Below are 22,266 nucleotides of genomic sequence, written 5' to 3'. Positions count from 1 at the left end.
TTCCTCCGAAAGCTTTTTAAGTGTAATTTTTCAAAAATTACAAATTTATTTTTCGAGATCGAGATTCGAACCCTAAATAATACGAGTGGCAGCGCGAGTTGCTAACCGTTAGACCAACATTGACATTTTCCATATAAGGGAATGCGTGGCCCGGTTGGTGAGTACACCAAATAATGTAACAAAAGTCGAAGTAAAGCAATGGTAATATCGCTAGCGACGCTACCATCGGTATCGATTTCGGAACCGGTCGTAAAATACTTAGGTTATATGCCTTAATTATAAAGATTTTTTCAGCGGTGGTTTAATCTAACTGCTATAAGAGCACATCCATTTCTTTGTAGTTAATATGTAACTAATAATTTTTCTAATTCCATGTTACTATAGTAATAAATATTGCTATAACTTAATCTAAACATGAAGTGCGACGTGGGGTGGCGGGGCGAATCCTCCGCCATTCATAATTCGCACCACTCATAATATTACAGATTATTTTTCAATTAGTTATAAAGAATCAATTATGGAAGATAATAAAGGGAAACAGAATTTTCCAAACGTTATAGTATGTATTAATCTACTATAACCTTGATTTTCTGTCTCTTTAACGTTTAAAAAAATTACCGAAGGACGTTACCGAAGGAGTCTTGTTTCTCTTGTTAAAACCATTTTTTAATTACAGGATGTGTAAATCAATGTCCAATACACCATTTTAAGTCTATTGAATCAACAAATTTATAGAGCATTTCATGAACAAAAAATTTTAGAAAAACGCACATCACTGCACTTGAATTTTTTAAAATTATTCAAGTTATTTGAGTTCTTTTGTCGGGTAGTGGAGTTCTATTGTCAAGCACTTGAGTTCTGCATGGCAGAGCACGCCAGAGCACGCCAGTGCACGCCAGAGCACGCCAGAGCACGCCAGAGCACGCCAGTACACGCCAGAGCTCGCCAGAGCACGCCAGTGCATGCCATTGCACGCCAGAGCACGCCAGTACACGCCAGAGCACGCCAGTGCATGCCAGTGCACGCCAGAGCACGCCAGTGCACGCCAGTGCACGCCAGTGCACGCCAGAGCACGTTAATGCACGACAGAGCACGACAGAGCACGCCAGAGCACGCCAGTACACGCCAAAGCACGCCAGTGCACGCCAGTGCATGCCAGTGCAATCCAGAGCACGCCAGTGCATGCCAGTGCACGCCAGAGCACGCCAATGCACGCCAATGCACGCCAGAGCACGCCAATGCACGCCAGAGCACGCCAGTGCACGCCAGAGTACTCCGGTGCACGCCAATGCACGCCAATGCACGCCAAAGCACGCCAATGCACGCCAGAGTACTCCGGTGCACGCCAATGCACGCCAAAGCACGCCAATGCACGCCAGTGCACGCCAGAGCACGCCAAAGTATGCCAGTGCACGCCAGAGCACACCAGAGCACGCCAGAGCACGCCAGTGCACGCCAGAGCACGCCAGTGCATGCCAGTGCACGCCAGAGCACGACAGAGCACGCCAGAGCACGCCAGTGCACGCCAGAGCAATCCAGTAAATGCCAGTGCACGCCAGATCACGCCAGTGCATGCCAGTGCACGCAAGAAGTCGCCAGTGCATGCCAGTGAACGCTAGAGCACGCCAGAGCACGCCAGAGCACGCCAGTGCATGCCAGAGCACGCCAGTGCATGCCAGTGCACGCCAGAGCACGACAGAGCACGCCAGAGCACGCCAGTATACGCCAGAGCACGCCAGAGTACGCAAGTGCATGCCAGGGCACGCCAGAGCACGCCAGTGCATGCCAGTGCACGCCAGAGCACGCCAGTGCATGCCAGTGCACGCCAGTGCACGCCAATGCACGCCAATGCACGCCAGAGCACGCCAATGCACGCCAGAGCACGCCAGTGCACGCCAGAGTACTCCGGTGCACGCCAATGCACGCCAAACCACGCCAATGCACGCCAGTGCACGCCAGAGCACGCCAAAGCACGCCAAAGCACGCCAGTGCACGCAAGAGCACGCCAGAGCACGCCAGTGCACGCCAGAGCACGCCAGTGCATGCCAGAGCATGCCAGTGCATGCCAGTGCAAGCCAGAGCACGACAGAGCACGCCAGAGCACGCCAGTACACGCCAGAGCACGCCAATGCACGCCAGAGCACGCCAGTGCATGCCAGTGCACGCCAGAGCTCGCCAGAGCACGCCAGTGCACGCCAGAGCACGCCAATGTACGCCAGTACACGCCAGTGCACGCCAATGCACGCCAGAGCACGCCAATGTACGCCAATGCACACCAGCGCACGCCACTGCACGCCAGAGCACGCCAGTGCACGCCAATGCACGCCAGAGCACGCCAATGCACGCCAATGCACGCCAGAGCACGCCAATGCACGCCAGAGCACGCCAGTGCACGCCAGCGCACGCCAATGCACGCCAGAGCTCACCAGAGCACGCCAGTGCACGCCAATGCACACCAGCGCACGCCAATGCACGCCAGAGCACGCCAGTGCACGCCTCGGCACGCCAGTGCATGCCAGTGCACACCAGAGCACGCCAGTGCAGGCCAATGCACGCCAGAGCACGCCCATGCACGCCAATGCACGCCAGAGCACGCCAGTGCACACCAGAGCACGCCAATGCACGCCAGTTTACGCCAGTGCACGCCAGAGCACGCCAGTGCACGCCAGAGCACGCCAGTGCAGGCCAATGCACACCAGAGCACTCCAATGCACGCCAGTGCACGCCAGAGCACGCCAAAGCACGCCAGTGCACGCCAATGCACGCCAATGCACGCCAGTGCAAACCAGAGAACGCCAGTGCACGCCAGGGCACGCCAGTGCACGCCAATGCAAGCCAGAGCACGCAAATGCACGCCAATGGACGCCAGAGCACGCCAGTGCACGCCAATGGACGCCAGAGCACGCCAGTGCACGCCAGAGCACGCCAGTGCATGCCAATGGACGCCAGAGCACGCCAGAGGACGCCAGAGCACGGTAGAGCACAGCAGAGAACAGCTGAGCACTTGAAGTTGCTATAATATTTATTTCTCTTGTTAAAACAATCTTTTAATTATAGGATGTGTAAATCAATGTCCAATACACCATTTTAAGTCCAATGAATCAAAAAATTTATAGAGCAATTCATGAACAAAAAGTTTTAGAAAAATGCACATCACATTACTTGAATTTTTTTAAATTATTCAAGTTATTTGAGTTCTTTTGTCGGGAAATGGATTTCTATTTTCAAGCACTTGAGTTCTGCATAGCAGAGCACGCCAGAGCACGCCAGCGCACGCCAGAGCACGCCAGAGCACGCCAAAGCACGCCAGAGCACGCCAGTGCACGCCAGTGCACGCCAGTGCACGCCAGAGCACGCCAGTGCACGCAAGTGCAAACCAGAGCACGCCAATGCACGCCAATGCAAGCCAGAGCACGCCAGTGCACGCCAGTGCACGCCAGAACACGCCAGAGCACGCCAGAGCACGCCAGTGCATGCCATTGCACGCAAGAGCACGCCAGTATACGCCAGAGCACGCCAGTGCATGCCAGTGCACGCCAGAGCACGCCAGGGCTAGCCAGAGCACGCCAGTGCACGACAATGCACGCTAGAGCACGCCAATGCACGACAGAGCACGACAGTGAACACCAATGCACGCCAGTGCACGCCAGAGCACGCCAGTATACGCCAGAGCACGCCAGTGCACGCCAGTGCACGCCAGTGCAAGCCAGTGCACGCCAATGCACGCCAGTGCAAGCCATTGCACGCCAGTGCACGCCAGTGCACGCCAGTGCAAGCCAGTGCACGCCAGTGCACGCCTCGGCACGCCAGTGCATGCCAGTTCACGCCAGAGCACGCCAGTGCATGCCAGTGCACGCCAGAGCACGCAAGTGCATGCCAGTGCACGCTAGAGCACGCCAAAGCACGCCAATGCACGCCAGTGCACGCCAGAGCACGCCAGAGCACGCCAGAGCACGCCAGATTACGCCAGATTACGCCAATGCCCGCCAGAGCACGCCAATGCACGCCAGTGCACGCCAGTGCACGCCAGAGCACGCCAGAGCACGCCACTGCACGCCAGTGCATGCCAGTACACGCCAGAGCTCGCCAGAGCACGCCATTGCTCGCCAGAGCACGCCAGCGCACGCCAATGCACGCAAGACTACGCCAGTTAATGCCAGTGCACGCAAGAGCACGCCAGTGCATGCCAGTGCACGCCAGAGCACGCAAGTGCACGCCAGTTAATGCCAGTGCACGCAAGAGCACGACAGTGCATGCCAGTGCACGCAAGAGCTCGCCAGAGCACGCCAGTGCACGCCAATGCACACCAGCGCACGCCAATGCACGCCAGAGCACACCAGTGCACGCAACTGCACGCCAGTGCATGCCAGTGCACGTCACTGCACGCCAGTGCATGCCAGTGCACGCCAGAGCTCGCCAGAGCACGCCAGTGCACGCCAATGCACGCCAGAGCACGCCAGTGCACGCCACTGCACGCCAGTGCATGCCAATGCACGCCAGAGCTCGCCAGAGCACGAAAGTGCACGCCAGAGCACGCCAGCGCACGCCAATGCACGCCAGAGCACGCCAGTGCACGCTACTGCACGCCAGTGCATGCCAGTGCACGCCAGAGCTCACCAGAGCACGCCAGTGCACGCCAGAGCACGCCAGTGCACGCCAATGCACACCAGCGCACGCCAATGCACGCCAGAGCACGCTAGTGCACGCCTCGGCACGCCAGTGCATGCCAGTGCACGCCAGAGCACGCCAGTGCACGCCAGTTAATGCCAGTGCACGAAAGAGCACGCCAGTGCATGCCAGTGCACGCCAGAGCTCGCCAGAGCACGCCAGTGCACGCCAGAGCACGCCAGAGCACGCCAATGTACGCCAGTGCACGCCAGTGCAATCCAGAGCACGCCAATGTACGCCAGTGCACACCAGAGCACGCCAATGCACGCCAGTTTACGCCAGTGCACGCCAGAGCACGCCAGTGCACGCCAGAGCACGCCAGTGCACGCCAGAGCACGCCAGTGCACGCCAGAGCACGCCAGAGCAAGCCAATGCACACCAGAGCACTCCAATGCACGCCAGTGCACGCCAGAGCACGCCAAAGCACGCAAGTGCACGCCAATGCACGCCAATGCACGCCAGTGCAAACCAGAGAACGCCAGTGCACGCCAGAGCACGCCAGTGCACGCCAATGCACGCCAGAGCACGCAAATGCACGCCAATGGACGCCAGAGCACGCCAGTGCACGCCAGAGCACGCCAGTGCATGCCAATGGACGCCAGAGCACGCCAGAGGACGCCAGAGCACGGTAGAGCACAGCAGAGAACAGCTGAGCACTTGAAGTTGCTATAATATTTATTTCTCTTGTTAAAACAATCTTTTAATTATAGGATGTGTAAATCAATGTCCAATACACCATTTTAAGTCCAATGAATCAAAAAATTTATAGAGCAATTCATGAACAAAAAGTTTTAGAAAAACGCACATCACATTACTTGAATTTTTTTAAATTATTCAAGTTATTTGAGTTCTTTTGTCGGGAAATGGATTTCTATTTTCAAGCACTTGAGTTCTGCATAGCAGAGCACGCCAGAGCACGCCAGCGCACGCCAGAGCACGCCAGAGCACGCCAAAGCACGCCAGAGCACGCCAGTGCACGCCAGTGCACGCCAGAGCACGCCAGAGCACGCCAGAGCACGCCAGTGCACGCCAGTGCAAACCAGAGCACGCCAATGCACGCCAATGCAAGCCAGAGCACGCCAGTGCACGCCAGTGCACGCCAGAGCACGCCAGAGCACGCCAGTGCACGCAAGTGCAAACCAGAGCACGCCAATGCACGCCAATGCAAGCCAGAGCACGCCAGTGCACGCCAGTGCACGCCAGAACACGACAGAGCACGCCAGAGCACGCCAGTGCATGCCATTGCACGCAAGAGCACGCCAGTATACGCCAGAGCACGCCAGTGCATGCCAATGCACGCCAGAGCACGCCAGGGCTAGCCAGAGCACGCAAGGGCTAGCCAGAGCACGCCAGTGCACGACAATGCACGCTAGAGCACGCCAATGCACGACAGAGCACGACAGTGAACGCCAATGCACGCCAGTGCACGCCAGAGCACGCCAGTATACGCCAGAGCACGCCAGTGCACGCCAGTGCAAGCCAGTGCACGCCAATGCACGCCAGTGCAAGCCATTGCACGCCAGTGCACGCCAGTGCACGCCAGTGCAAGCCAGTGCAAGCCAGTGCACGCCAGTGCACGCCAGTGCAAGCCAGTGCACGCCAGTGCACGCCTCGGCACGCCAGTGCATGCCAGTGCACGCCAGAGCACGCCAGTGCATGCCAGTGCACGCCAGAGCACGCCAGTGCATGCCAGTGCACGCTAGAGCACGCCAAAGCACGCCAATGCACGCCAGTGCACGCCAGAGCACGCCAGAGCACGCCAGAGCACGCCAGATTACGCCAGATTACGCCAATGCCCGCCAGAGCACGCCAATGCACGCCAGTGCACGCCAGTGCACGCCAGAGCACGCCAGAGCACGCCACTTCACGCCAGTGCATGCCAGTACACGCCAGAGCTCGCCAGAGCACGCCATTGCTCGCCAGAGCACGCCAGCGCACGCCAATTCACGCAAGACTACGCCAGTTAATGCCAGTGCACGCAAGAGCACGCCAGTGCATGCCAGTGCACGCCAGAGCACGCAAGTGCACGCCAGTTAATGCCAGTGCACGCAAGAGCACGCCAGTGCATGCCAGTGCACGCAAGAGCTCGCCAGAGCACGCCAGTGCACGCCAATGCAAACCAGCGCACGCCAATGCACGCCAGAGCACACCAGTGCACGCCACTGCACGCCAGTGCATGCCAGTGCACGCCAGAGCTCGCCAGAGCACGCCAGTGCACGCCAATGCACGCCAGAGCACGCCAGTGCACGCCACTGCACGCCAGAGCTCGCCAGTGCACGAAAGTGCACGCCAGAGCACGCCAGCGCACGCCAATGCACGCCAGAGCACGCCAGTGCACGCTACTGCACGCCAGTGCATGCCAGTGCACGCCAGAGCTCACCAGAGCACGCCAGTGCACGCCAGAGCACGCCAGTGCACGCCAATGCACACCAGCGCACGCCAATGCACGCCAGAGCACGCTAGTGCACGCCTCGGCACGCCAGTTCATGCCAGTGCACGCCAGAGCACGCCAGTGCACGCCAGTTAATGCCAGTGCACGAAAGAGCACGCCAGTGCATGCCAGTGCACGCCAGAGCTCGCCAGAGCACGCCAGTGCACGCCAGAGCACGCCAGAGCACGCCAATGTACGCCAGTGCACGCCAGTGCAATCCAGAGCACGCCAATGTACGCCAATGCACACCAGCGCACGCCACTGCACGCCAGTGCATGCCAGTGCACGCCAGAAAACGCCAGTGCAGGCCAATGCACGCCAGAGCACGCCAATGCACGCCAATGCACGCCAGAGCACGCCAATGCACGCCAGAGCACGCCAATGCACGCCAGCGCACGCCAATGCACGCCAGAGCTCACCAGAGCACGCCAGTGCACGCCAGAGCACGCCAGTGCACGCCAATGCACACCAGCGCACGCCAATGCACGCCAGAGCACGCCAGTGCACGCCTCGGCACGCCAGTGCATGCCAGTGCACGCCAGAGCACGCCAGTGCAGGCCAATGCACGCCAGAGCACGCCAATGCACGCCAATGCACGCCAGAGCACGCCAGTGCACACCAGAGCACGCCAATGCACGCCAGTTTACGCCAGTGCACGCCAGAGCACGCCAGTGCACGCCAGAGCACGCCAGTGCACGCCAGAGCACGCCAGTGCACGCCAGAGCACGCCAGAGCAGGCCAATGCACACCAGAGCACTCCAATGCACGCCAGTGCACGCCAGAGCACGCCAAAGCACGCAAGTGCACGCCAATGCACGCCAATGCACGCCAGTGCAAACCAGAGAACGCCAGTGCACGCCAGAGCACGCCAGTGCACGCCAATGCACGCCAGAGCACGCAAATGCACGCCAATGGACGCCAGAGCACGCCAGTGCACGCCAGAGCACGCCAGTGCATGCCAATGGACGCCAGAGCACGCCAGAGCACGCCAGAGCACGGTAGAGCACAGCAGAGAACAGCTGAGCACTTGAAGTTGCTATAATATTTATTTCTCTTGTTACAACAAGTTTTTAATTATAGGATGTGTAAATCAATGTCCAATACACCATTTTAAGTCCAATGAATCAAAAAATTTATAGAGCAATTCATGAACAAAAAGTTTTAGAAAAACGCACATCACATTACTTGAATTTTTTTAAATTATTCAAGTTATTTGAGTTCTTTTGTCGGGAAATGGATTTCTATTTTCAAGCACTTGAGTTCTGCATAGCAGAGCACGCCAGAGCACGCCAGCGCACGCCAGAGAACGCCAGAGCACGCCAAAGCACGCCAGAGCACGCCAGTGCACGCCAGTGCACGCCAGTGCACGCCAGAGCACGCCAGAGCACGCCAGAGCACGCTAGTGCACGCCAGTGCAAACCAGAGCACGCCAATGCACGCCAATGCAAGCCAGAGCACGCCAGTGCACGCCAGTGCACGCCAGAACACGACAGAGCACGCCAGAGCACGCCAGTGCATGCCATTGCACGCCAGTGCACGCCAGTGCACGCTAGAGCACGCCAGAGCACGCCAGAGCACGCCAGTGCACGCCAGTGCAAACCAGAGCACGCCAATGCACGCCAATGCAAGCCAGAGCACGCCAGTGCACGCCAGTGCACGCCAGAGCACGCCAGAGCACGCCAGTGCACGCAAGTGCAAACCAGAGCACGCCAATGCACGCCAATGCAAGCCAGAGCACGCCAGTGCACGCCAGTGCACGCCAGTGCACGCCAGAACACGACAGAGCACGCCAGAGCACGCCAGTGCATGCCATTGCACGCAAGAGCACGCCAGTATACGCCAGAGCACGCCAGAGCACGCCAGGGCTAGCCAGAGCACGCAAGGGCTAGCCAGAGCACGCCAGTGCACGACAATGCACGCTAGAGCACGCCAATGCACGACAGAGCACGACAGTGAACGCCAATGCACGCCAGTGCACGCCAGAGCACGCCAGTATACGCCAGAGCACGCCAGTGCACGCCAGTGCAAGCCATTGCACGCCAGTGCACGCCAGTGCACGCCAGTGCAAGCCAGTGCACGCCAGTGCACGCCAGTGCAAGCCAGTGCACGCCAGTGCACGCCTCGGCACGCCAGTGCATGCCAGTGCACGCCAGAGCACGCCAGTGCATGCCAGTGCACGCCAGAGCACGCCAGTGCATGCCAGTGCACGCTAGAGCACGCCAAAGCACGCCAATGCACGCCAGTGCACGCCAGAGCACGCCAGAGCACGCCAGAGCACGCCAGATTACGCCAGATTACGCCAATGCCCGCCAGAGCACGCCAATGCACGCCAGTGCACGCCAGTGCACGCCAGAGCACGCCAGAGCACGTCACTGCACGCCAGTGCATGCCAGTACACGCCAGAGCTCGCCAGAGCACGCCATTGCTCGCCAGAGCACGCCAGCGCACGCCAATTCACGCAAGACTACTTCAGTTAATGCCAGTGCACGCAAGAGCACGCCAGTGCATGCCAGTGCACGCCAGAGCACGCAAGTGCACGCCAGTTAATGCCAGTGCACGCAAGAGCACGCCAGTGCATGCCAGTGCACGCAAGAGCTCGCCAGAGCACGCCAGTGCACGCCAATGCAAACCAGCGCACGCCAATGCACGCCAGAGCACACCAGTGCACGCCACTGCACGCCAGTGCATGCCAGTGCACGCCAGAGCTCGCCAGAGCACGCCAGTGCACGCCAATGCACGCCAGAGCACGCCAGTGCACGCCACTGCACGCCAGAGCTCGCCAGTGCACGAAAGTGCACGCCAGAGCACGCCAGCGCACGCCAATGCACGCCAGAGCACGCCAGTGCACGCTACTGCACGCCAGTGCATGCCAGTGCACGCCAGAGCTCACCAGAGCACGCCAGTGCACGCCAGAGCACGCCAGTGCACGCCAATGCACACCAGCGCACGCCAATGCACGCCAGAGCACGCTAGTGCACGCCTCGGCACGCCAGTTCATGCCAGTGCACGCCAGAGCACGCCAGTGCACGCCAGTTAATGCCAGTGCACGAAAGAGCACGCCAGTGCATGCCAGTGCACGCCAGAGCTCGCCAGAGCACGCCAGTGCACGCCAGAGCACGCCAGAGCACGCCAATGTACGCCAGTGCACGCCAGTGCAATCCAGAGCACGCCAATGTACGCCAATGCACACCAGCGCACGCCACTGCACGCCAGTGCATGCCAGTGCACGCCAGAAAACGCCAGTGCAGGCCAATGCACGCCAGAGCACGCCAATGCACGCCAATGCACGCCAGAGCACGCCAATGCACGCCAGAGCACGCCAATGCACGCCAGCGCACGCCAATGCACGCCAGAGCTCACCAGAGCACGCCAGTGCACGCCAGAGCACGCCAGTGCACGCCAATGCACACCAGCGCACGCCAATGCACGCCAGAGCACGCCAGTGCACGCCTCGGCACGCCAGTGCATGCCAGTGCACGCCAGAGCACGCCAGTGCAGGCCAATGCACGCCAGAGCACGCCAATGCACGCCAATGCACGCCAGAGCACGCCAGTGCACACCAGAGCACGCCAATGCACGCCAGTTTACGCCAGTGCACGCCAGAGCACGCCAGTGCACGCCAGAGCACGCCAGTGCACGCCAGAGCACGCCAGTGCACGCCAGAGCACGCCAGTGCACGCCAGAGCACGCCAGAGCAGGCCAATGCACACCAGAGCACTCCAATGCACGCCAGTGCACGCCAGAGCACGCCAAAGCACGCAAGTGCACGCCAATGCACGCCAATGCACGCCAGTGCAAACCAGAGAACGCCAGTGCACGCCAGAGCACGCCAGTGCACGCCAATGCACGCCAGAGCACGCAAATGCACGCCAATGGACGCCAGAGCACGCCAGTGCACGCCAGAGCACGCCAGTGCATGCCAATGGACGCCAGAGCACGCCAGAGCACGCCAGAGCACGGTAGAGCACGCCAGAGCACGCCAGAGCACGCCAGTGCACGCCAGAGCACGCCAGTGCACGCCAAAGCACACCAGCGCACGCCAATGTACGCCAGAGCACGCCAGTGCACGCCTCGGCACGCCAGTGCATGCCAGTGCACGCCAGTGCACGCCAGAGCACGCCAGTGCACGCCAGTTAATGCCAGTGCACGCAAGAGCACGCCAGTGCATGCCAGTGCACTCCAGAGCTCGCCAGAGCACGCCAGTGCACGCCAGAGCACGCCAGAGCACGCCAATGTACTTCAGTGCACGCCAGTGCAATCCAGAGCACGCCAATGTACGCCAATGCACACCAGCGCACGCCACTGCACGCCAGTGCATGCCAGTGCATGCCAGAGCACGCCAGTGCAGGCCAATGCACGCCAGAGCACGCCAGAGCACGCCAATGCACGCCAATGCACGCCAGAGCACGCCAATGCACGCCAGAGCACGTCAATGCACGCCAGTGTTACAACATCAAGTGTGTGTAGAAGACTGAGTGTATTCTGGCTCTGCATCTGAGGGGTCTGCCTTGACCGGACGACCTCTAGTGGTCAGATCTACAACATCTCCCCCTTCTTAGTTGACAAGTTAATACAATACATTGATTGCCAGGACAATGACACACACCAATTCTTAGTTAACACATGACACACCACACTTCTTAGTTAACACGAGTAGCCTTGCATATATCAACGAATGCGTATGACAGTGAGCATGTGACATAATTGAGGGGATTGAACCAACACAACAGACACAAGCTATCATACACATTAACATATAAGAGAGACCAAATTTATGACTTCAAGTATGGGCGACCGGAACGAGTAGACCCTGGCCGAATAACCGCGGCTTCCGGAGGAATCACCGGCTGCTGGGAAGGCGTAGGTGGTGTAGTTTTGGACGGTCGACCACGACGATTCGGCCCTGTAGTAGGATTTGGAAGGGGATGTTCTGTCGCTTGTGCCGGAATGACGAGAGGAACCTCCGGGCGGATCGGTTGAGTGATGGGCGGATGCCAAACTAATTTTGGAAGGATGGGACCGGCCGCCACTGCACGGGCTGTGCTTGATGCGCTGGGCGAATGGATGGGACCGGCAGCCACTGCACTGGCTGTGCTTGACGCGCTGGACGAATTGTCGATATTTATATCACGGCGGGTGCGACGAAATGCACGACCATCAGCCAAACGAACAACATAAGAGTCAGGCACTGCACAGACGGATTCGATGGTTCCAGGTAGCCACAAACCACTGATGAGCACTCTGACGCTCTGTCCGACTCTGAGCGCTGATCCCCGGACATCAAGGCGGCCTCCGTGTTGAAAGCAGGCCATCGCCTGTCTACGTTGCAGCTGAGCTTGAACGAAAGTCGCTGGGACATGCTGCGGAGTAAGTCGATCAGGCAGAAACGGAAGATTTCCACGCAGATGACGACCTTGCAAGAGGACGGACGGCGACGGAAGATTACTGGATACTGGAGTGGACCGAATGGCTGCTAAAGCTTCCCAAAGCGTTTTGTCGGATGCAAACATTTTGAGGATGGTACGCTTTACAGTTTGGATGTGACGCTCGACGAGGCCATTGGATTGAGCGTAAGTGGGGCTGGACGACACCGCACGGATGTTGCGTCGATCACAGAAAGCACGAAACTCCGCACAGTCGAATTGAGAACCGTTATCTGACATGAACACTTCCGGGGTGCCGAAATCACAGAACACACGCGCAACCTCCGCGATGACGGAAGCGGATGTCAGCGAACGGAGAGGCACACAAGACGGCCACTTGCTGTATGCGTCAACAACGAGCAAATAGTTGACACTTTGGAAGGTAAATATGTCACCCGACACATGTTGGAATGCGTGTGAAGGCAGCGGCACAGGACGAAGCGGCGGTGAAGGATTTCGATGGCGATGTGTTTGGCATGTGACGCAGCCAGCAACCATGTTTCGGATTTGGTCATCGCATCCTGGCCAATACACAGCTGATTTGGCTCTCAGGATGCATTTCAGTTCACCAAAGTGTCCATCGTGAATCCCCTCCATGACTTCGGGACGGAGAGATGCTGGAACTACTAGACGACTGCCATACAGAAGTAGTCCGTCTACTTCAGAAAGGGCGTGACGAATATCCCAAAAGGGTTTTGCTGCTATTGGACAATGAGACTTGTGGTCAGGCCAACCTTTGGACAGGATCTCTTTGACGAGACAAAGCGTAGGATCCGCACTCGTTGCAGCTGCAAACTTTTCTCTAGTGGATGCTTTCGGGATGACCAGGTCGAGCACTGCGTGAACTTGCTCTTCACATCCCTGAATGACGTCATCATTAAACAAGTTGGGTGACAGCGCCCTGCTGAGTGTGTCAGCAATGAAGAGATCTTTGCCCGGCTTGTAGACCAATTTGAAGTCGAACTGTTGCAACTGGAGACGCATCCGCTGGATTCTGGGCGAACAAGACGCGATTGGTTTGTCCAAGAGGCCAACCAGCGGCTTGTGGTCCGTTTCAACCACCACTGTCTGGCCGTACACGTACTGTTTGAATCGCAGGAGACCAAATTGAATCGCCAAGAGCTCCTTTTCAATTTGAAAGTAGCGTTTTTGAGTTTCCGTGAGTGACGTTGACGAATATGCGACGGGCTGGACGTTCTGCAGCAACACGGCTCCAATGCCAATGGTGGACGCATCCACCGAAACAACAACATCCTGAGAAGGATCAAAAAGACGTAAGACAGGTAGAGACGCTAGGGCATTTTTCAGTGTGGCGAATGCCAACTTTTGAGGCTCCTCCCAGATCCACGCGGCGTCGGCTTTTAGTAGGTCACGAAGTGGTCTGGTGAGTCCAGCTAGGTCCCGACAAAATTTGTCCAGGTAGGTGACCATTCCGAGAATACGTACAAGGTCAGCAGGAGTGTTGGGATCTGGCATTTCTAGGATTGCGCTGACTTTGTTGGGATCCGGTTGGAGAGTCCCCTGTCCTATGACGTGACCAAGCCACGGAAGTTCCTGGAGGAAGAATCGACATTTCTTTAGCTGAAGTTTTAAGTTGTGAAGACGGCAACGTAGGAATACTTTTTCGAGATTTGCGTGCAGCTCCTCCTGTGTTTCTCCGGTGACGAGGAAGTCATCAAAGTAAATGAGAACACCCGGTAGATCTCCAAACAGATCGAACATGGTTTGAAGGTAGACTTCCGGGGCGGACTTCAGTCCAAACGGCAGGCGAAGGTACCGATACCGGCCTCTAGGTGTCGCCATCGTACAGAGGTAGGATGCTGCAGTAGACAATGGTATTTGGTAAAAGCCTGAGGCGGCATCAAGGCTGCAGAAGTATCGGGCCTTACCGATTTTTGCAAAGAGTTGTTCGATGGTAGGTACGGAGAAGTGTTGTCGCTGGACAGCTTTGTTCAACTCTGACGGGTCCAGACAAATACGCACGTCACCATCCGGCTTTCCCACCACCATCATCCGGCTGGCCCACTCAGTGGGTTCGTGAACAGGTGTGATGATGCCCGCATCAACCATTTCATCAAGTTTCTTGTTCACACGATCCTCGAGGCGAAAAGGCAGGCGGCTGGCCGCACATATAACTGGATCAACACGATTAGTGCCAGACAACAATTTTATATCGTGTTCTACAGGTAATTTACCTAGACCAGTAAATACATCCATGTACTTCACCACTATTGGAGGAGGTTGGGCGACGGGAATCGACTGAAGGGCATCAACTCGGCGGATGAGATTAAGTTTTTCACAAGATGGCAGGCCAAGGATAGGCGGCTGCCCAGGCTCGTCAACAACCACGAAGTCAACCACCACTGTAGCACCACGATGAACTATTTGAGCAGTGTGTAGGCCTAGAACTTTTAGCAGGCCGTTTTGTGCGCCATAGTTCCGAACAATAGGCCCTGGACGAAGATGTTGACGGGGCATACGGAGAAAGAACTCGTGAGGAAGAATATTGCAAGTGGCGCCAGAGTCAAGTTTGAAGTTTACGTCGACGCCATCTAGCGACAGCTGTTGGTGCCACTCGGCCCCGCCACTGGACGAACGCAACATGTGATTCACGAAATAATCATCATCAACAGACCTTGGAAGAGCCATTGCGGTGCCTCCCTGTTCAACGTTGCCAATCCACTGATGCTCTTCTTCCAACGCATGTACCCTGCCTGTTGTTGCTGGTGGTGTTTGACGTGCTGGCTGCTGCGGTGGCCTCTGGTGTTGATTATTCTGATTAGGACAGCAACTGATGACATGTCCAAGCACTCCGCAACCATGACAGCGCACATTACCCACACGACACTGATTTTTCTTATGATAACGATTACACTTACTGCATCTCCCTTGCTGATTGTCTGAATGAGGTTGAGTTGACGGCAAGGTTTGATTTGTCGATGGGGGCTGCTGTCGGCTTGTAGACGGGCGATAATCTGGCCTGCTGGAGGGCCTCCGGTCGAAGCTTCGAACCGCGTGTGTGGACTCAGCTGCAGACGGAGTATTGATGATCGTGAGTTGATTCCTGGACGTTTCACACGCGCGTATGACATCACACGCTTTAGCCAATTTCAAATCGTTTTCGTAGAGAAGCTTTTCCCTCACAAGAGGATCCGCCACGCCTAACACGAGTTGATCACGTAACACCGACTCAATGGCATCAGCTGGCCAACCACACGACTGTATCAGGTTTTTTAGTTCAATCAACCACGTGTCCAAAGTTTCTCCTGGAAGCTGATGGCGTCTTAGAAACTTGAAACGTTCAAATACCTCACTACGTCTGGGCTCAAAGTGTGCTTGAAATTTGTCTAACACTGGCTGTATCTTCTTGGCATCGTCGGCTAGTGCTCGAGGGAATATGAACGTGTCGTAAATTTTGAGGCCCTCACTACCGAGAAGAGTGATCAGCATGCCAACCTGTTTTTCTTCATCGACTTCTTCGTCAGGATCAGTGCGAATGGCGATCAGGTACCACTCGAATTGTCGACGCCAAAGTTTCCACTGCGACGCCAAATCACTGGCGCCGAACGAAAAAGGTTCAGGGGTCTTGAGAGATGACGACATCTTAAATTCAGATTAGGATGTAGCAGGATGCACCAGATAAAGCTGGATACACGAGAGTTCAGTACACAGTCGAGATAAACCACGTGCAGGAATGTGCAGACGTCAGCACTTCTGACACCATGTTACAACATCAAGTGTGTGTAGAAGACTGAGTGTATTCTGGCTCTGCATCTGAGGGGTCTGCCTTAACCGGACGACCTCTAGTGGTCAGATCTACAACAGCCAGCGCACGCCAATGCACGCCAGAGCTCACCAGAGCACGCCAGAGCACGCCAGCACACGCCAGCGCACGCCAGAGCACGCCAGAGCACGCCAAAGCACGCCAGTGCACGCCAGTGCACGCCAGTGCACGCCAGTGCACGCCAGTGCACGCCAGAGCACGCCATCGCACGCCAGTGCACGCCACTGCACGCCAGTGCATGCCAATGCACGCCAGAGCTCGCCAGAGCACTCCAGTGCACGCCAGAGCACGCCAGTGCAGGCCAATGCACGCCAGAGCACGCCAATGCACGCCAATGCACGCCACTGCACGCTAGTGCATGCCAGTGCACGCCAGAGCTCGCCAGAGCACGCCAGTGCACGCCAATGCACGCCAGAGCACGCCACTGCACGCCACTGCACGCCAGTGCATGCCAATGCACGCCAGAGCTCGCCAGAGCACTCCAGTGCACGCCAGAGCACGCCAGCGCACGCCAATGCACGCCAGAGCACGCCAGTGCACGCTACTGCACGCCAGTGCATGCCAGTGCACGCCAGAGCTCACCAGAGCACGCCAGTGCACGCCAGAGCACGCCAGTGCACGCCAATGCACACCAGCGCACGCCAATGCACGCCAGAGCACGCCAGTGCACGCCTCGGCACGCCAGTGCATGCCAGTGCACGCCAGAGCACGCCAGTGCATGCCAGTGCACGCCAGAGTACGTCAGTGCACGCCAGTTAATGCCAGTGCACGCAAGAGCACGCCAGTGCATGCCAGTGCACGCCAGAGCTCGCCAGAGCACGCCAGTGCACGCCAGAGCACGCCAGTGCACGCCAGAGCACGCCAGTGCACGCCAGAGCACGCCAGAGCACGCCAGTGCACGCCAGAGCACGCCAGTGCACGACAGAGCACGCCAATGTACGCCAGTGCACGCCAGTGCACGCCAGAGCACGCCAATGTACGCCAATGCACACTAGCGCACGCCACTGCACGCCAGTGCATGCCAGTGCACGCCAGAGCACGCCAGTGCAGGCCAATGCACGCCAGAGCACGCCAATGCACGCCAGAGCTCACCAGAGCACGCCAGTGCACGCCAGAGCACGCCAGTGCACGCCAATGCACACCAGCGCACGCCAATGCACGCCAGAGCACGCCAGTGCACGCTTCGGCACGCCAGTGCATGCCAGTGCACGCCAGAGCACGCCAGTGCAGGCCAATGCACGCCAGAGCACGCCAATGCACGCCAATGCACGCCAGAGCACGCCAATGCACACCAGAGCACGCCAATGCACGCCAGTTTACGCCAGTGCACGCCAGAGCACGCCAGTGCACGCCAGAGCACGCCAGAGAACGCCAGTGCACGCCAATGCACGCCAATGCACGCCAGTGCAAACCAGAGAACGCCAGTGCACGCCAATGCACGCCAATGCACGCCAGTGCAAACCAGAGAACGCCAGTGCACGCCAATGGACGCCAGAGCACGCCAGTGCACGCCAGAGCACGCCAGTGCATGCCAATGGACGCCAGAGGACGCCAGAGCACGGTAGAGCACAGCAAAGAACAGCTGAGCACTTGAAGTTGCTATAATATTTATTTCTGTTGTTAAAACAATCTTTTAATTATAGGATGTGTAAATCAATGTCCAATACATCATTTTAAGTCCAATGAATCAAAAAATTTATAGAGCAATTCATGAACAAAAAGTTTTAGAAAAACGCACATCACATTACTTGAATTTTTTTAAATTATTCAAGTTATTTGAGTTCTTTTGTCGGGTAGTGGATTTCTATTTTCAAGCACTTGAGTTCTGCATAGCAGAGCACGCCAGAGCACGCCAGCGCACGCCAGAGCACGCCAGAGCACGCCAGAGCACGCCAAAGCACGCCAGAGCACGCCAGTGCACGCCAGTGCACGCCAGTGCACGCCAGAGCACGCCAGAGCACGCCAGAGCACGCCATCGCACGCCAGTGCAAACCAGCGCACGCTAATGCACGCCAATGGACACCAGAGCACGCCAGAGCACGCCAGAGCACGCCAGAGCACGCCAGAGCACGCCAGAGCACGCCAGTGCACGCCAGTGCACGCCAATGCACGCCAGTGTAAACCAGAGAACGCCAGTGCACGAACAGCGGAGCACTTGAAATTGCTATAATATTTATTTCTCTTGTTTAAACCATTTTTTAATAATAGGATGTGTAAATCAATGTCCAATACACCATTTCAAGTCAATTGAATCAATAAATTTATAAAGCAATTCATGAACAAAAAGTTTTAGAAAAACGCACATCAGAGCACTTGAATTTATTAAAAATTTTCAAGTTTTTTGAGTTGTTTTGTCGGGTAGTGGAGTTCTATTGTCAAGCACTTGAGTTCTGCATAGCAGAGCACGCCAGAGCACGCCAGTGCACGCCAGTGAACGCCAGAGCACGACAGAGCACGCCAGAGCACGCCAGTACACGCCAGAGCACGCCAGAGCACGCCAGAGCACGCCAGTTCATGCCAGTGCAGGCCAGAGCATGCCAGAGCACGCCAGTGCACGCCAATGCACGCCAAAGCACGCCAATGCACGCCAGAGCACGCCAAAGCACGCCAGTGCACGCCAGTGCACGCCAATGCACGCCAAAGCACGCCAATGCACGCCAGTGCACGCCAGAGCACGCCAGAGCACGCCAGAGCACGCCATTGCACGCCAATGCCCGCCAGAGCACGCCAATGCACGCCAGAGCACGCCAGAGCACGCCACTGCACGCCAGTTCATGCCAGTACACGCCAGAGCTCGCCAGAGCACGCCAGTGCACGCCAGAGCACGCCAGCGCACGCCAATGCACGCCAGAGCAAGCCAGTTAATGCTAGTGCACGCAAGAGCACGCCAGTGCATGCCAGTGCACGCCAGAGCACGCCAGTGCACGCCAGTTAATGCCAGTGCACGCAAGAGTACGCCAGTGCATGCCAGTGCACGCCAGAACTCGCCAGAGCACGCCAGAGCACGCCAATGTACGCCAGTGCACGCCAGTGCACGCCAATGCACACCAGCGCACGCCAATGCACGCAAGAGCACACCAGTGCACGCCACTGCACGCCAGTGCATGCCAGTGCACGCCGCTGCACGTCAGAGCTCGGCAGAGCACGCCAGTGCATGCCAATGCACGCCAGAGCTCGCCAGAGCACGCCAGTGCATGCCAGAGCACGCCACCGCACGCCAATGCACGCCAGAGCACGCCAGTGCACGCTACTGCACGCCAGTGCATGCCAGTGCACGCCAGAGCTCACCAGAGCACGCCAGTGCACGCCAGAGCACGCCAGTGCACGCCAGAGCACGTCAGTGCACGCCAGAGCACGCCAGTGCACGCCAATGCACACCAGTGCATGCCAGTACACGCCAGTGCAGGCCAATGCACGCCTCGGCACGCCAGAGCACGCCTATGCACGCCAGAGCACGCCAGTGCACGCCTCGGCACGCCAGAGCACGCCTATGCACGCCAGAGCACGCCAAAGCACGCCAGTGCACGCCAGTGCACGCCAATGCACGCCAAAGCACGCCAATGCACGCCAGTGCACGACAGAGCACGCCAGAGCACGCCAGAGCACGCCATTGCACGCCAATGCCCGCCAGAGCACGCCAATGCACGCCAGAGCACGCCAGAGCACGCCACTGCACGCCAGTGCATGCCAGTACACGCCAGAGCACACCAGCGCACGCCAATGCACGCCAGAGCACACCAGTGCACGCCACTGCACGCCAGTGCATGCCAGTGCACGCCACTGCACGCCAGAGCTCGGCAGAGCACGCCAGTGCATGCCAATGCACGCCAGAGCTCGCCAGAGCACGCCAGTGCATGCCAGAGCACGCCACCGCACGCCAATGCACGCCAGAGCACGCCAGTGCGCGCTACTGCACGCCAGTGCATGCCAGTGCACGCCAGAGCTCACCAGAGCACGCCAGTGCACGCCAGAGCACGCCAGTGCACGCCAGAGCACGCCAGTGCACGCCAATGCACACCAGTGCATGCCAGTGCACGCCAGTGCACGCCAGTGCAGGCCAATGCACGCCTCGGCACGCCAGAGCCCGCCTATGCACGCCAGCACGCCAGTGCACGCCTCGGCACGCCAGAGCACGCCAGAGCACGCCAGAGCACGCCAGAGCACGCCAGAGCACGCCAGTGCACGCCAATGCACGCCAATGCACGCCAGTGCAAACCAGAGAACGCCAGTGCACGCCAGAGCACGCCAGTGCACGCCAGTGCATGCCAGTGCACGCCAGAGCACGCCAGTGCATTTCAATGCACGCCAGAGCACGCCAGAGCACGCCAGAGCACGGTAGAGCACAGCAGAGAACAGCTGAGCACTTGAAGTTGCTATAATATTTATTTCTCTTGTTAAAACAATCTTTTAATTATAGGATGTGTAAATCAATGTCCAATACACTATTTCAAGTCAATATCAATAAATTTATAGAGCAATTCATGAACAAAAAGTTTTAGAAAAACGCACACCAGAGCACTTGAATTTATTAAAATTTTTCAAGTAATTTGAGTTCATTTGTCGGGTAGTGGAGCTCTATTGTCAAGCACTTGAGTTCTGCATAGCAGAGCACGCAAGAGCACGCCAGTGTACGCCAGTGCACGACAGAGCACGACAGAGCACGCCAGAGCACGCCAGTACACGCCAGAGCACGCCAGAGCATGCCAGAGCACGCAAGTGCACGCCAGAGCACGCCAATGCACGCCAGAGCACGCCAATGCACGCCAGAGCACGCCAGTGCACGCCAGTGCACGCTAGTGCACGCCAGTGCACGCCACTGCACGCCAGTGCATGCCAGTGCATGCCAGTGCACGCCAGAGCTCACCAGAGCACGCCAGTGCACGCCAATGCACACCAGCGCACGCCAATGCACGCCAGAGCACGCCAGTGCACGCCTCGGCACGCCAGTGCATGCCAGTGCACGCCAGTGCACGCCAGTGCACGCCAGTGCACGCCAGTGCACGCCAGTGCAGGCCAATGCATGCCTCGGCACGCCAGAGCACGCCTATGCACGCCAGAGCACGCCTATGCACGCCAGAGCACGCCAAAGCACGCCAGAGCACGCCAGTGCACGCCAATGCACGCCAATGCACACCAGTTCAAACCAGAGAACGCCAGTGCACGCCAGAGCACGCCAGTGAACGCCAATGCAAGCCAGAGCACGCAAATGCACGCCAATGGACGTCAGAGCACGCCAGTGCACGCCAGTGCATGCCAGTGCACGCCAGAGCACGCCAGTGCATTTCAATGCACGCCAGAGCACGCCAGAGCACGCCAGAGCACGGTAGAGCACAGCAGAGAACAGCTGAGCACTTGAAGTTGCTATAATATTTATTTCTCTTGTTAAAACAATCTTTTAATTATAGGATGTGTAAATCAATGTCCAATACACCATTTCAAGTCAATATCAATAAATTTATAGAGCAATTCATGAACAAAAAGTTTTAGAAAAACGCACACCAGAGCACTTGAATTTATTAAAATTTTTCAAGTAATTTGAGTTCATTTGTCGGGTAGTGGAGTTCTATTGTCAAGCACTTGAGTTCTGCATAGCAGAGCACGCAAGAGCACGCCAGTGTACGTTAGTGCACGACAGAGCACGACAGAGCACGCCAGAGCACGCCAGTACACGCCAGAGCACGCCAGAGCATGCCAGAGCACGCCAGTGCACGCCAGAGCACGCCAATGCACGCCAGAGCACGCCAATGCACGCCAGAGCACGCCAGAGCACGCCAGTGCACGCCAGTGCACGCCAGAGGACGCTAGAGCACGCCAGAGCACGCCAGAGCACGCCACTGAACACCAGTGCACGCCAAAGCACGCCAAAGTACGCCAATGCACGCCAGTGCACGCCAGAGAACGCCAGAGCACGCCAGAGCACGCCAGTGCACGCCAATGCCCGCCAGAGCACGCCAATGCAC

The sequence above is a fragment of the Daphnia pulicaria genome, chromosome 6, assembly GCF_021234035.1.
Source record: "Daphnia pulicaria isolate SC F1-1A chromosome 6, SC_F0-13Bv2, whole genome shotgun sequence".
In the NCBI taxonomy this organism is placed as follows: domain Eukaryota; kingdom Metazoa; phylum Arthropoda; class Branchiopoda; order Diplostraca; family Daphniidae; genus Daphnia; species Daphnia pulicaria.
The sequence above is the reverse complement of the archived record's forward strand: the minus strand, read 5'-3'. Positions refer to the sequence as shown.